The 14,335-nt window shown below is 43.8% G+C and overlaps 1 protein-coding gene across 8 annotated transcripts in view; it reads right to left on the bottom strand.

The window, feature by feature from the left end:
* The window catches only part of Fyn (FYN proto-oncogene, Src family tyrosine kinase), a 197,793-nt gene that overhangs the window by 76,384 nt on the left and 107,074 nt on the right, over positions 1-14,335 (bottom strand). The window lies entirely within an intron of this gene.

The raw sequence follows: 14,335 nt of genomic DNA, 5'->3' as shown, positions 1-14,335 counted from the left end.
AGAGATAACACACGGAAGCGTCGGGGAAGCCCACGAGCTCTGGCCAAAAAGGTCTCACAGGAGAGCGCAACGAGGAGGCAAAATCAGAGAGGAGGTGGCAAGGTCAGAGAGGCACAGCCGATGCTGCAAAGTCTCAATCTAAAGACACGCTCTCCACTCAGTTTAAAGGAAGCCCCGCAGAAGATCCGCAGTGACACCCTGTCTGCACCCATGCCAGAGTTTACCAAGGAAGCTGGGTACAGAAGTGACGGCTTGGAGAGCATCATTTGGGTCGGTTCATCCTCCAACATTGCCCGCTGCTTGTGCTGTCAAGTGAGCAGTCTCGTTTAGCTCCAACCCACCTACCCCCCTCGGGGAACGATGGCGTTTGACACCGCCGTGCTGAAGGCGCACCACAAAGCGCTGAGCGGAGCCCAATCTGATTCCGAGAACCGTGTGGATAACGTCCCATAACAAAACCTGACGCGCCCTTCCCACTTCTAAGGCTAGTTGCACTGCTGGCTCTCTATTGTTGGGGACAACTTAATATTTGCTGAGCATCAATTATGGGCAGGCACTGTGCTTTTAAGTTTCGTTCTCACAAGTCTCTCAAGTGGCACTGCTATAATCAGTTTCGAAGATGAGCAAAATAAACAGCCCGGGCTTCAGTTTTCATTACCATTCTCCACATTGCCTTTCCTCAGCAGGATCAAGGAGGAGGCTGGGAGATGGGAAGACCGTGCCTGAACAAACAGAACACACAATGCCTTCCCTCTTTGATCTTTCTCCTTATACATTTTAACATTGCGTTTTGTAATTAGGTCAAAGTGAGAGATGCCACTGCTGAGAGCTACAGTTAACACTGAACAATTATTTCTTACAGGATTGCTAATTAGACTGACGGGATGCAGGCTCTGGAACGTATAATCATTCTGATAGCCTTCTTCGTGAAAGGCATCTCATAAATGAAAGCCATTCGAACACTTCACAGGAAGCGGCTGCAGCTGCTAAGGGGGCGTCTCGCATTAGAAATGCAGCGTTTCACGGCGTTATGCCCTGGACTCATACATCAGATAGTGAGCCGTCTCCACAAGAACAGGACTTGCCTCCAGGAGGGGCTCTCATTTTAGAGTGTTCACATTGGGCTTTACTGTCTCAGCTTTCAGAAGACAACTGTGGCATATCAAGAATAAAAACTCAAAGAAGTGTGAGCTGGAACTGAAAGACGTTTACCTTTCCAAGGATAAGGGTGTGTGTCTGGGTGCACAGCTTGGGCCTGATCAGCTGCACAGGCCTGCACTGTTTAACATAGCAAATGAGCATTAACCACACATGCCTGGTACAACTTGGGATGGGATGTAAGTGTGAGGCATATAAGCAGATCCTAAAGCTTGACATAAAAAAGGATACAAAATACCTCAATAAAATTTAAAAAGGGATTATTTATAGAAATGATGTTTTAAATGTGCAGACTTAAATAGAACTTGATACCAACATCACTGTTGTCTGTTTTTGCTTTTCCAATGTGGCCACTAGGAAATTCAGAACTATCTCCCTTGCCTGTTGATCTTGTCAATTTGACTGCATTTAAAATCACCTTGAAAACACACCTTCTGCTGTGTCAATAAGAGTGTTTCCAAAAGGACTTACGTGAAGAAGGAAGATGCGCCCTGAGTGTGGGTAAGTGGCCTCCTCCCCACAGGCAGGGGCCCTCAGGAATGAGAAGAGAGTGAGCTGGGCTTACACACTCGCTGGTCTCTGCTTGCAAACTGTAAACATAATCTAAGCAGCTGTTCCAAGCCCCTGCTTGTCATGGGCTCCCGCCATGATGGACTGCACCCTCAAACTGTGAGCCAGAGGAAACCCTTTCTTCCTTAATATTAGGGTGCTTTACCAGGTAGTTTGTCATAGCAACAAGGAAAACCATCTACCAAGCGCTTTAGCTGACATCCTGTCTGTGGGACAGCAATTACCATAGAGACTCCATGACAGAAGACAGCAGCCCAAGCTGCAGGTTTGTGAGCCAGCTGCAGCAGAGTACGCTCCCCTGGGGGGGACCACGAGGACGGCAGAGCAGGGTGGGGGGACCACGAGGATGGCAGAGCAGGCAAACCACACGCTGTTCTGCCCTGACGTGACAGTGAACTCGGTCAAGCTTTTTGCCATCTCTTGGTTTTAACCTTTACAGTGGTTGATTCAAATATGGTTGAGGATGTCGTCTTGAGATGACACTTTCAGTCTCTGGCAATTCCTAAAAGCTAGTACTTTGGAGGTGAACATGAATTAAACATCCCAGGTGCACACCCCTCACAGTCACTTAACCACATGCTGCCCGCTTCTCTCTCATGTGTGATATGCCTTTACGGCTTTCTGGAGCAACAGCTGTAAGTGACAAAGATAATCATGTTTATGGTGCACAGAGGGCTTTAGAGGGCTCCCCTAAAGCAAGAGAGAGACACTGTTTTCTCTATGGACTGAAGTCTCAGATGACATGCTTACAGCAGCAGAGAAGAGCTGCTGAATCATGCTGAAAGATAAGGGCAAACTACTCTCCCCAAGGAGGGGAGTAAGGCAGTTACCCATTAGTTTGGCCTCTTTCCTGCTTCTCTTCATCATCAAAAGCATTTCCTTATTTGTGAGAAATTGTTCTGTCTCTTTTGGGCAGATTACATAGATAATAGGGTTTTTTTGAGACAGGGTGTCTTTGTGGAGCTTTGATAGCCCTAAAACTTCCTCTGTAGACCAGGCTAGCCTTGAACTCAGAGAGATTGGCTGGCTTCTGCATCCTAAGTGCTAGGACTAAACGCATGTGCCTACACATTTTGTTGTTGTTGTTGTTATTCATTATTTCAGCCTTTTGATCTTTTTTTTTTTTCCTGGAAAAGTTTAGTAAATTTAGGTAACTTAAATACTGACTAAGCTAAAGGTTTCAGCATAATATCACATAAACAGAATTTTATGTCCCTATAAATGTTTTACAAAAACACATACTGGAATCTATACGTGGAAACAAATGTGGAATTAAGACAATGTCATGATAAATGAGCCACAAAATGAAAAAGACACCCCTTGCTTTATCATGAAGATTTCTAGAATTTCCAAACACCATGAAAGAAATCTGCTGACTCATATCTCATATAGAATCTTCCTGTGTACCCGGTGCCTCTGACAAACTTCTGACCAGGCAGAATCTCCATGTCCTTTGCCCTTCTCTACTTGGTTCCATGTTCTTCCTAACGCCTCCTGCAGCTGGAGCAGCACATGGGATACTGCTCAGCCTAGCCTGCACTGGAGATAACAAAAGACACAGCTGGTGAGAGGGATGTGAGGCACGCTCACTTACTAGGTTCATGGGAGACAGACTACTGGCCAACTCGTGACTTACAGAGAGTCTCCGTGGCTCTGCTGTGCAGGGTCATCACAGTTTTGTCTGGAAATGGATAAAGTGACCTTACATTCCTTTTTAACTGCCATTATCTACAGAACCACATTTGACAAAACACTAAGAGAAGCAGATTAAGAAGAACGGTTCTATTGGCTTTCTGATAGCACCACGTAATTTTATTCCTTTTTCTTGTTCGACCTCATTTTTACTATTCACTATTTGGGCAGCATGGGGCCAGGGTACAGGATGTCTGGAAACTATAAGGCATACTAATCTGCCTCATTTCTCAGTGAATTCTTTCAGCATCTTTGTGTAGCATCAGGAAGGATGCGGCTCCCTTTCAAATTCAAATGAGGCAAATGGGCCCCCGGGAAAACATCATGAGTAAATCATTCTGTAGCCCTAGGAACCCCAGAACTACTCTCTCCGGTAGGGTGATTATTTCATCCCGGGCTTAATCTCTACTTTAAACCTCAGATTTCTGGGTCCTATGGCTCAAAAATAACAACAATCAACCAACCAATAAACAGAAAGTGTGGATGTGGTATACTTTAAATTCTGATTTCTGGTGTTGAAAAGTAAAGTGTTTACAACATCTTATCAGAGTAATTGTGTGGCACAATCTTTAAGAAACGACGAAGATATCTTTCAAATTACTTCTGAATTTTGAATAGTGTTATAGGAAAGCCCACAGTACCTTCTTCCTAGATGTATGTTCATAAGCTGTACAACTAAGGAGCGATGCATGTATAATGGGAACAACAAGAAGAGACTTCGAAAAATACCAAAGCAAAAGCATGGGGAAGACCTGGGAGTAATGGTAGTCAAACCTTTGAATAACACACTTTGGAACCGATTTTATTAAGTTGGTCAGTGGAAATTCATGATATTAGCAGGTTAGTTATCCTGTCTTGGGTCAATGCTGCCTCCCCTCCCCCCAACATGACCAACTTCCTACCTAGCTCCTTGTTTATCTATGCATCCATCCAAAATAGCCTGTTTGGAAACAACCTAGGAACCTACCACAGAGGGCCTCTGAAAGCCTCTGCCCTTCAGACTATCAAAGCAGATGCTGAGCCTGATGGGCAACTGTTGGGCAGAGTGAACGGAATTTTAGGTAAGAACTGGGAAATAGTAAGAGCTGGAGAGGACAGGGTCTCCACAAGGAGAGCAACAGAACAAGAAAATTTGAACATAGGGAACTTCCCAGAGACTCATACTCCAACCAAGGACTATTCATGGAGATAACCTAGAACCCCTGCACAGATGTAGCCCAGGGCAGTTCAGAGTCCAATTGGGTTACATAGTAATGTGAAGAGGGACTGCCTCTGACATAATCTGATTGGCCTGCTCTTTGATCACCTCCCTCTGGGGGGGAGCAGCCTTACCAGGCCATAGTAGAGGACAATGCAGCCACTTTTGATGTGAACTGACAGACTAAGATCAGAAAGGAGAGGAGAACCTCCCCTATTAGTGGACTTGGGGAGTGGCATGCAAGCAGAGGGAGGAGGGAGGGTGGGATTGGGATGGGAGGAGGGAGGGGCTTATGGGGGGATGCAGAATGAATAAAGTGTAATTGATGAAAAATTTAAGAAAAAAGGGAAAAAAGTAATTTAAGAACCTTAAATGACTTTCAAAATTGGAGGAAAACATGGAGTTAGTCAATTGGCATGGAGCACGTCTCGCCCCTGGGGGCAATGGTCTCCTGAACCTACTCAGACCTCGGACACCACCACTGCTAGTTCTAGAACTGACGCAGGATGTTCCAACGAGGGGTTAAGGCTTCTCATAATATTTCCTATAAGCCCACACCTGTTTGTCTATATCCCCCATTTTTATTCATTATTAGCCAGATAGAGCCAAGTAATTGTGGTAATGATACTTGCTTTTTTGCCCAATGCTGGAATGCTAGTAAAGTTAGGTATGCCCTGGTTACTCGCATGCCTCACTGAGTGCCTATGCCCATTGATGCCCCTCACGCTATGACTCTCTTCAGACAGAAAAGGGATCTTGGAACTACAGCCACCATTGTTACTACCATCTCATTGATGGCTGTTGGAGCTACCACCAGGGCATTAGCCATGAGTCATACTGGGCAGACTGCTCAAACCCTGAATAATCATTTAGCCAATGTAGCTCATGCCTTAGTTGTACATAAAGGAATTAATGCTCAACTAAAAGGAAGCTTGATGGTGTTCAATCAGAGGATTGACCTCTTGCAGGAGCAAATTGATACCCTATGGCAAATCGCTCAACCTGGCTGTCAATGAAAGTATGCTGGACTTTGTGTCACTAGCATACAACATGAGAATTTTTCCTGCGCTGCAAATCTGTCTAAACAATTGTCGAGCTATATTTTAGGTAATTGGACTGGAGAATTCGATACTACGATGGAGCAGCTGAGAGTGGCCATTGTCACAGTAAATTCTACCGGAGTGGACGCAGGACTAGCCAGAGGATTATCAACATGGATTGCTGCAGCCATGAATCATCTGAAGGAATGGGCGGGCATGGGAGAGTTAGCAGGCCTTCTGGTGTTGGTCTCCTTGGTTTGCCTGTGGTATATATGCAAGATTAGAGTCTCACAACAGTGTGATGCAGCCATGATCATTCAGGCCTTTACAGCCATTGAAGCAGGACATTCTCCCCAAGCATGGTTGGATACCATAAAAAGCTAAACTGATACGCTCAGGATGCGAGGCTAAGCACTGCACTCAGGGTCAGCCGCTTTGGACCCAGAGAAGAGCATGTCTGATTGCATGCGGGTTGATGCCCCAGGTCCCGCCTCTGAGAAAAAGGTATCGGACGGTCTGATGCTCTTTGGGTGGATGACACCTAAATGAACATCTGTACAAAGTCCCAATTTATTTCTAATATCAGAGATCAGACCTCTACTCTTGCCTGATGCGTCTAAAACAAAAAGGGGGAACTGTAGAGAGCTGCAGAATGCTATGCCTTAAAGATGGAGCTGGTTTCCGCCTTCCACCTTCCTGATGGTGAGTGCTCTCTGTCACGAACAACTCCACATTTGGCTAAGGCCGAGGATCTGGCTTGCTTCCATGTATGTGGACCTATCTGCATTGCCCCCATGGCAAGCCTGGGTTGGCTACCCAGAGGCTATTTAAGCTGTGGGCTGGCTTTCCCCGGGGTCCGAGGATTGTTCAATGTTCCTGAATAAACTGCATTGAAAAAAAAAAAAAATAAATAAATAAATAAATTTTAAAAAACATTTGCATAGAGAGGGGACTTGGAGAGGGGCATGGGAGTAGATGAGGGAGAGAGAGGGTGGGATTGGGAAGGAATGAGGGAGGGGGCTACAGCTGGGATACAAATTGAATAAACTGTAATTAATATAAAAATAAAAATTCAATTAAAAAAATAGCCTGTTTACTACTGGTGAGCAAAAAAAAAAAAAGAAAAAAAAAGAAAAAAAAATGAACACAGTCATCCTGCCCAGAGCAGCTTTTGATAAAAGGAACAAATGATTACACATAAAACACGGTCACTTGACAGCGCTAAGAGGAGCTGAATGAAGGAAGAGGTGTCTCCCGGGGAAGAGATGCGGCAAGGCTGAGCTGGGGAGGAACACCTGGTTAGGAACAAGTAGGTGGGGACACTGGTGGCCACAGGTGGCAGGAGACAGGGAGACAGGGAGGAGGGAGGAGTCCACCAGGTGCCTTAAGGGTTGAAGAACAAGGCCACTGTTTTGCTGGGAGCTGATAAGCCACTGAAGGGAAGGATCTAGATTCGGAGCTCTGGCAGCTCCCTGCAGGATGGGTCAGCATGGACAGAATCTGGGACAGGGGCATGACGAGGAAGATGCTTTCATAGTTCACGTCAGTCTTGACTTAGGAAGAGCAGATCAGGAAAGAGGAATGGAAAGACAGACAAACTCACTGTCAGTTGGTGGACTGAGACATGGACAGGAGGACTCGCTGGATTTCTAATAGCTTAGTTGACACACTCTGATATTGGATAATTTATTGCTAGCAGGGGAAACTCAAAAAATGTGCAAAAATAGTTTTAGGTGAACTTCAGTCCTATTTCTATTCTCTAAGTCTCAGTAATAATTAGTTTCTTTAAAGAAAAAAAGCATATTATGAAAAAGTCTCAAGGTATGGCAAACTGATGAGAAGCTGTGTGGGAGAAATCCTGCTTCAGTGCCTTGACATTTGGTCTTATCCCTCAGGCAGGGGGATCCCGTCCCAGTTTCCGCTTTGACAGGGATCATAAGTGTGGCTCTTCATGAACTTCAGCATCAGCTATGGCCTCTCATGACACACTTGATACACAGTGTACAACCTGTGTGAGGAGAATGGAAACAGGAGTTCCTCCTCTCAGCAAGTGGCACTTGAGGCATGAAATGGGGCTCTCAGCTTCTCAATAACCTTGTCAGTCTCCTAGCTGAAGACACAGAAAATTAACTTGGGAAAGCATTTAGATGAACAGAGTTCTAGAGAGACAAGAAACGCTGTAAGTGACAATATTAAGACATAGAAACACCTTGACAGGCTGGAGTAATGGCTGACTACTGAGATGCGAGATGCAACAAAGGAAAACATGAGGGCTTAAACAACAACAGGAAGTTACCAAGTAAAGGATGGGGGAGATGTAGTTGGACCAGCAAGTGTGACAGAGATGTTGGGGATATTAGCTGAAAGTAATTTCCACTTGAGTCAACTGTATAAGACTGCTGCTTAATAGTATGCTTTATTGTGGCAGTTAGTGAAATACAGTGTTAACTCCAGCTTCACTTAGGTTGGGGTTCAGAAACAATGAGAAAAGTAGGTGCTTTTGATATGAACAAGATGGGTGAAGTTACTTAACATACAAGTCACGCTTGACAAAAGAGAGGCTTTGCTGGTCAACACTGTGTCTTACCTGTAGTCTCTACTGAGCTACTGAGGTTGGCAAGGACAAATAGTACCCTGCCAAACTAGAAGTCCCAAGTGCTGGATTGTAGCAGGTCTGAACTCTGATTCTTTAAACTGCAATGATGTTGCAATTTTAGGCATCAAGGGACTGATGTGCTCTATCCCTCCAGATACACACTGCTAAGCTATATGAAGACACTGTACTTTCTGTTTGTGTGAAGAGGGGACTGGACCCCAACCTGGGTTTGCTTTCTTGGCGAAAGGATCATGAGGGTGAGGTAGCGTGGCCCTAGACCTACAGACCACTTGTGAGCACAGCAGGGTAGGCAGTTCCATGCAGAGCTGGTCTCTGAAACTCTCTCTCAGTGTGTAAATGGCGATTGCTACTTCCAAATACAGCACTTACCTCATGTTGGCAAATGAAGGCCACTATTATCTCTGTATTTTCTATGAGAAACACAGAAAGCCAGCCAGCATGATTTCTAAATGCTGTTTGATTATATTTTAAAACAGGAAGCTTGCTGCTGTGTACTCTTTCCGCCCCTGAGCAGGATGCTGCTTATCTTCAGCTTAGACTCTGTGAACCTTGTCCATGCTGGAAAACAATGGGCAAGAACCACAGCCTCTATGCTCACGCTCACCTGCTCATCCGAGTCACACTAATTACCAAAGTTCTATGGTGCAATTGGTTGCTTTCTGCCTCAGAACAGGATCTTTTCTTTTCTTTTCTTTTTTTTTTTTTTTTTTTTTTTTTTGCAGGGAGGTAGATCAATTTTATGTGGGTTGAAGGAGGGTTATAGAGAACTTTGGGAAGGGGGTAGGAATATCCAGGGTGGCATCAGTCATTGGCTGAAGGGCTAAGGTATGAAGATACCTCATTAACAAGGTGACACATTCCACGAACCCCAGGTGCTTGCCGAGTGGGTTCTTATCCAAGAGGAAGGGAATTGGACCTGTAATTTCCCTAAGGGCTGCATGACATTCCTCAGGTAGAGGATGTGGGGCTCGGGATCCCACAAGCAGAGAAGAGGAAACCTTGCTGGCAAAGGGAGTCCTCCATTTTTCACCAAGCTCAGAAATTTCTGGTTGATTGATTAAACAAAACAGAATGAGCCAAGGGTGAGACCAAGCTACATTACATTACTGGGAGCAGTGAGCGAGGGGGAAGAGAAAGGGGAGTGTGTGCTGGGGATAGAGGGGGAGAGAGGGCAGGAAGGGAGGAAGGGGGAAAAAGTGGAAAGGGGGCAGAGAACCAAGATGTCTGGTTACATAATAAGGGCCCTCTGGGTGAGAAGCCCCACGGGCAGGGTATGGCAGCCACGCCCAACAAGCAGGTAGGAACTTTAACATCCTAACCTTTCCTTGGTAATAAATGATTAATGGGCAAAGAATCTTTTCTGGCTACTTCTAGCTGGCATTGGGGCATTGATTTTGGAAGGTGGGGCAAAAAGCTGGAATGTTGGTGAAGTCCCAAGGGCAGGCTGTTGTATTTGCTATTCAAGATCTGCGGCTTGGGAAACTATAGGTCCAGATGCTGCAGTCTGTGAGGTTTAGGCCGGAGCACCTGCGTTCTGGATGCAGCTCTTGAGGAAACGGGATGCTGTTATCCAGAAGGCCTTCTCATTAGGCTCCTGTGGTGTCAGTGGCTCTTGTGGGCACAAGTCCTGGGGCAGCACTGCAGCATCAGTCTTCGGGTGCTGGGTCCAGCAAATCTGAGAGGCCTTTCCATGGAAGAGAAATTTGGGAGAATGGCTGACCTTATTTTGTCTAGGAAAACAGGATAGTCAGATCTCGGGCTGTCATATTTGTCTACAGTTCTGTCAGGGCCTTAGCAGTGGGCCAGTTGGGGCAAGCTTGCCCAGTATCAGAGTATCCAGGCGGAGTCATCTGTCGTTGTGCCCAAATCTTTCTGGGGGCCTTGGGGTCACTGCTAGAAGCTGGGTCTCTATCACACTAAGCTTTTTTTTTTAATTATTATTATTAAGCATTTAAACATACTATTCTGCAGATTTTCTGACAGGCTTAAGGACCATGACCTCCGAACAAAGGCCTGGCTTTATTGTGGATGGACTCCTCTTGCGTGGCCATAACTTTACAGAAGAGTCCAGAGGGTGGTGGGCCAGTTGGGGGACAATGAATTTACTGAATCCAAAGTTGCCTCAGGCGGAGAAGGAGGTGGGAGAAGAGAGGCGGTTGGTCCCCACGTTGCCGAGTCACCGAGCTGGGTGCTCAACTTCTCTCAGGATTGAAAATGACGGGCAGAGAACTATGAGGTCAAGGGAGTGGCTCCACAAAGTCCAGCTTGCAGAGCTCAGCTTGCCCCTAGTCATGGGCACCAGCTGATTGATTAAACAAAATGGAAGGAGCTAATGGCTGTATTATATAAACGCAGGTTTCCTGGGAGCAGCAAGGGAGGGGGAGCATGTGCTGTGGGGGAAGGTGGGGAAGAGGACAGGAAGGGAGCAAAGAGGGAGAAAGGGTGAAAAGGGGGACACCCAACCAAGATCAGAGCACGGTATTTTCCTGAGAGCTTGTCTTAATTATTTATCCAGTAAAATATTTCTTACTATATATAAGCATACCACAAACATATATACACACAACCTGCCCCTACATACATGTGATGCACGTATAATTTAGTTCCTCAAGCCTTGACTATACAGAATCTAGAACTTGTTCACAGAAGAGTAATCACGCTGGAGAGAGTTAAGATTATGTTAGTAAAAACTAGCAGAAAAGCGGAAATGTGCTTCTCTTGGAGGAGACACTTGAAGCCCCCTTTAAGCAAGAAAACCCAAAACCAGATGGGGCAGGCATTATACAGAAGCCTATCTCTCCTCCAGCAGTGTGAAAGGCTGAACCAAGATCTCACAACATGCTCACCATCCTTCTACACCTGCTACTGGGTCACTAGCCCCTTTCTCCTGAGTGACAATTAAGACAGGATCGAAGTTGCCCAGGCCTTAAAGTCTGTAGTCTTGGAGGGCACTGAACTTGTGATTTTCCTGCGCTGGCCACTCTAGATTACAAGCCTGCACTACCAGGCCTGGCTCAGAACTATTTCCTTATGTCTCCTTCCCTGTGGGAATGTGCTAAGTGCGGTAGAGAAGAGCTAGACACTAAATTGTTCTGCTGGAGTTTGGATTGATGGGGGGGAGGGCTGGATGCATCAGTACTGGATGATCCCAAAGGTTTCTTCAAGCACAATATGGTTTTCCTTTTCTAAAACAGCCCATGGTGTTGAAGACAAAAATCATGCTCTGAGACCAGGGCTTCTGAGAAACTAGATTCCTGGCTGATTAGAAGCCACAGAAAGAAATCCATGTTCTGAGGGGAACAGGCAACTGGTATGCTCACACGAAAGGCAAATCATGAGAAAGACACAAAGAAAATGACAACATTTGCAGAGATTTTAACAGCAACTCCTTTAGAGACTGATGGCCTAGTAAGGATGGAGAAATCGGCACACATCAAGTTTCACCTAATGTGCATTTATTCAGAAGCCACTCTTCTCAGCCCCACTACAAAAAAAATTTTGTGGGACCCATATAAACACTCTTAGACTACTTATTTTTTGTCATTGTCAGAAACCCTCAGCAAAATGACTATTACAAACTGTCATCAAAATAAGAGGAATCAACAATCAATAATCTATCTCAATGTCAATGGGCTCAATTCCCCAATAAAAAGACACAGGCTAACAGAATGGATGAGAAAACAGGATCCATAATTCTGGTTCATAAAAGAAACACACCTCAGCAACAAAGATAGACATTACCTTAAAGGGCTGGAAAAAATCTTCTGAACAAATGGATCCAAGAAAGCAAAGCTGGAGTAGCTATACTAATATCTAATAAAGCAGACTTTCAACCAAAATTAAGCAAGAGAGATGGGGAAGAACACGTCATACTCATCAAAGGAAAAAAAAAAATCCGCCAACCTGACATCTCAATTCTGAACAGGTATGCCCCAAATGCAAGGGCACCCACATTTGTAAAAGAAACATTACTAAAGCTTAGATCACACATCAGACCCCACATTAATAGTGGGAGACTTCAACACTTCTCCCTCACCAATGGGCATGTCAATGAGACAGAAACTAAACAGAGAAATAATGAAACTAACCAACATTATGAGTCAAATGTACCTAACAAAAACCTACAGAATATTCCACTCAAACACAAAAGAATATACCTTCTTCTCACAGAGCCTTCTTCAAAATTCACAAAGTGAGCCTCAATAAGATTTTTAAAAAATGTATTTTATCAGACTATCATGGATTAAAGCTGGACTTAAACAACAACAGAAACAACAGGAAGCCTACAAACTCATAGAAACTGAACAACTTGCTACTCAATGACCACTGGGTCAGGGAGGAAATAAAGGAAGAAATTAAAAACTTGCTAGAATTCAACGAAAATGAAGGCACAACATACCCAAACTATGGGACTCAATGAAAGCAGTGCTAAGAGGAAAGTTCATAGCACTAAGTAGGTGTATAAAGAAACTGGAGAGATTTCATACTAGCAGTTTAAAAGCACCCCTGAAAGCTCTAGAACAAAAAGAAGCAAATATACCCAAGAAAAGCAGATGGTAGAAAATAATCAAACCCAGGCCTGAAATCAATAAATTAAAAACAAAGAAAACATACAAGCAATGAAACAGAAAGCTGGTTCTTTGAGAAAAATCAACAAGACAGACAAATCCTTAACCAAATTAACCAAAAGGGAGAGATACAGTATCCAAATTCACAAAATCAGAAATGAAAAACGGGGACATAACAACAGACACTGAGGAGATCCAAAGAATCATTAGGTCTTTCTTCAAAAGTCTGTACCACAAAATTGGAAAATGTAAATGAAATGGATGATTTTCTTGATAGATACCACTTACCAATGTTAAATCAATATCAGGTAAACCATTTAAACAGACCCATAACCTCTAAGGAAATAGAAGCAGGTTTTTTTTTTTTAACTTTTTATAACTGTGATGGAAAATATGCCACATTAAACTTGCAAGAAAATAAAAGAGTAAAAGACAGTGGAAGCAAGAAGCAGAAAAGAACAAAAAAAATTCAATAAATTCAGAAACAAAGATATACTACAGAAGATGGATAAAAAATATTTGAAAAATTAACAAAATGTAGTAAGTCACCAAAATGGATATAGAAAGCGACAAAATGGGCACACATTAGGACGGGAATGAAAGCGTATAGATGGAAGATAAGAGCACACTATGGGCACTACATGCTATGCCATGAAGTTTCAAGGTTAGTGAAAAGAAGAATTTCACAGAAAAGTCAAATATTACATAAAGAAAAGAACCCCAAGCAGTGATGTTAACTGTTGAAGAAACGGATTCACTACTTAAAAATCTACTGACTTCCACCAAAAGCACAAGGCTCAGTTGGGTTTAGGGGGAGAGGGGGAAAAAAAAATAAAAAAACTTTAAAAAAAAAAGAAAAAAAGAAAAGAAAAGAAAAACAGAACAATTCAGTAGCCCATCTTCTTTTTTTTTTTTTTGCAAATGTAACATTGTAACATACCTACATAAACTTTGCCAAACTTGCTCCAACCATGCACGCATAGACTATATCGTGACAAATTTCCGTTGTAACGATAATGCAGTGTTTATTTTCTTTTATTGTGGGTCCTTATTTTCTACATTGTTGCAGACAGGGTCTCTATGTTGTCCCCTGCTGTGTACAAGTGATTTTTCTCAAGGTTTAGCTTCCCTGCCCCATTTCCTGGATGAGCGCTGCGATTTAGCTGGGTGCTACCACCCACGCCTAGTTTTATACATTTTGGGGATTCAGTTTTAGGGCCTCATGCTTGCAAGCATCCTACTCACTACGCATCTTCCCCTCCCCCCAGTAACGCAACTGTCTCTTATGATGCTGGACGGAACTCAGGGCCTCACAAATACTCAGCAAAGACTTTATCCTGAGTCGCACAGATGATTATTTAATATTAGGGAACTGATAATACTCATCTCTGTTATCAGATTAAACAAGAAAGACCCTGTGATCCTAAACAGTAGATGCTAAGCACTGAAAAAAAAATTTTGCTCTTTGTTATTTTTGAAAACATAAAATCTG

This window comes from Meriones unguiculatus, chromosome 20 (genome assembly GCF_030254825.1).
Source record: "Meriones unguiculatus strain TT.TT164.6M chromosome 20, Bangor_MerUng_6.1, whole genome shotgun sequence".
NCBI lineage: Eukaryota > Metazoa > Chordata > Mammalia > Rodentia > Muridae > Meriones > Meriones unguiculatus.
Note: the sequence above shows the minus strand (reverse complement) of the source record. Positions and strands in the feature narration are given on the sequence as shown.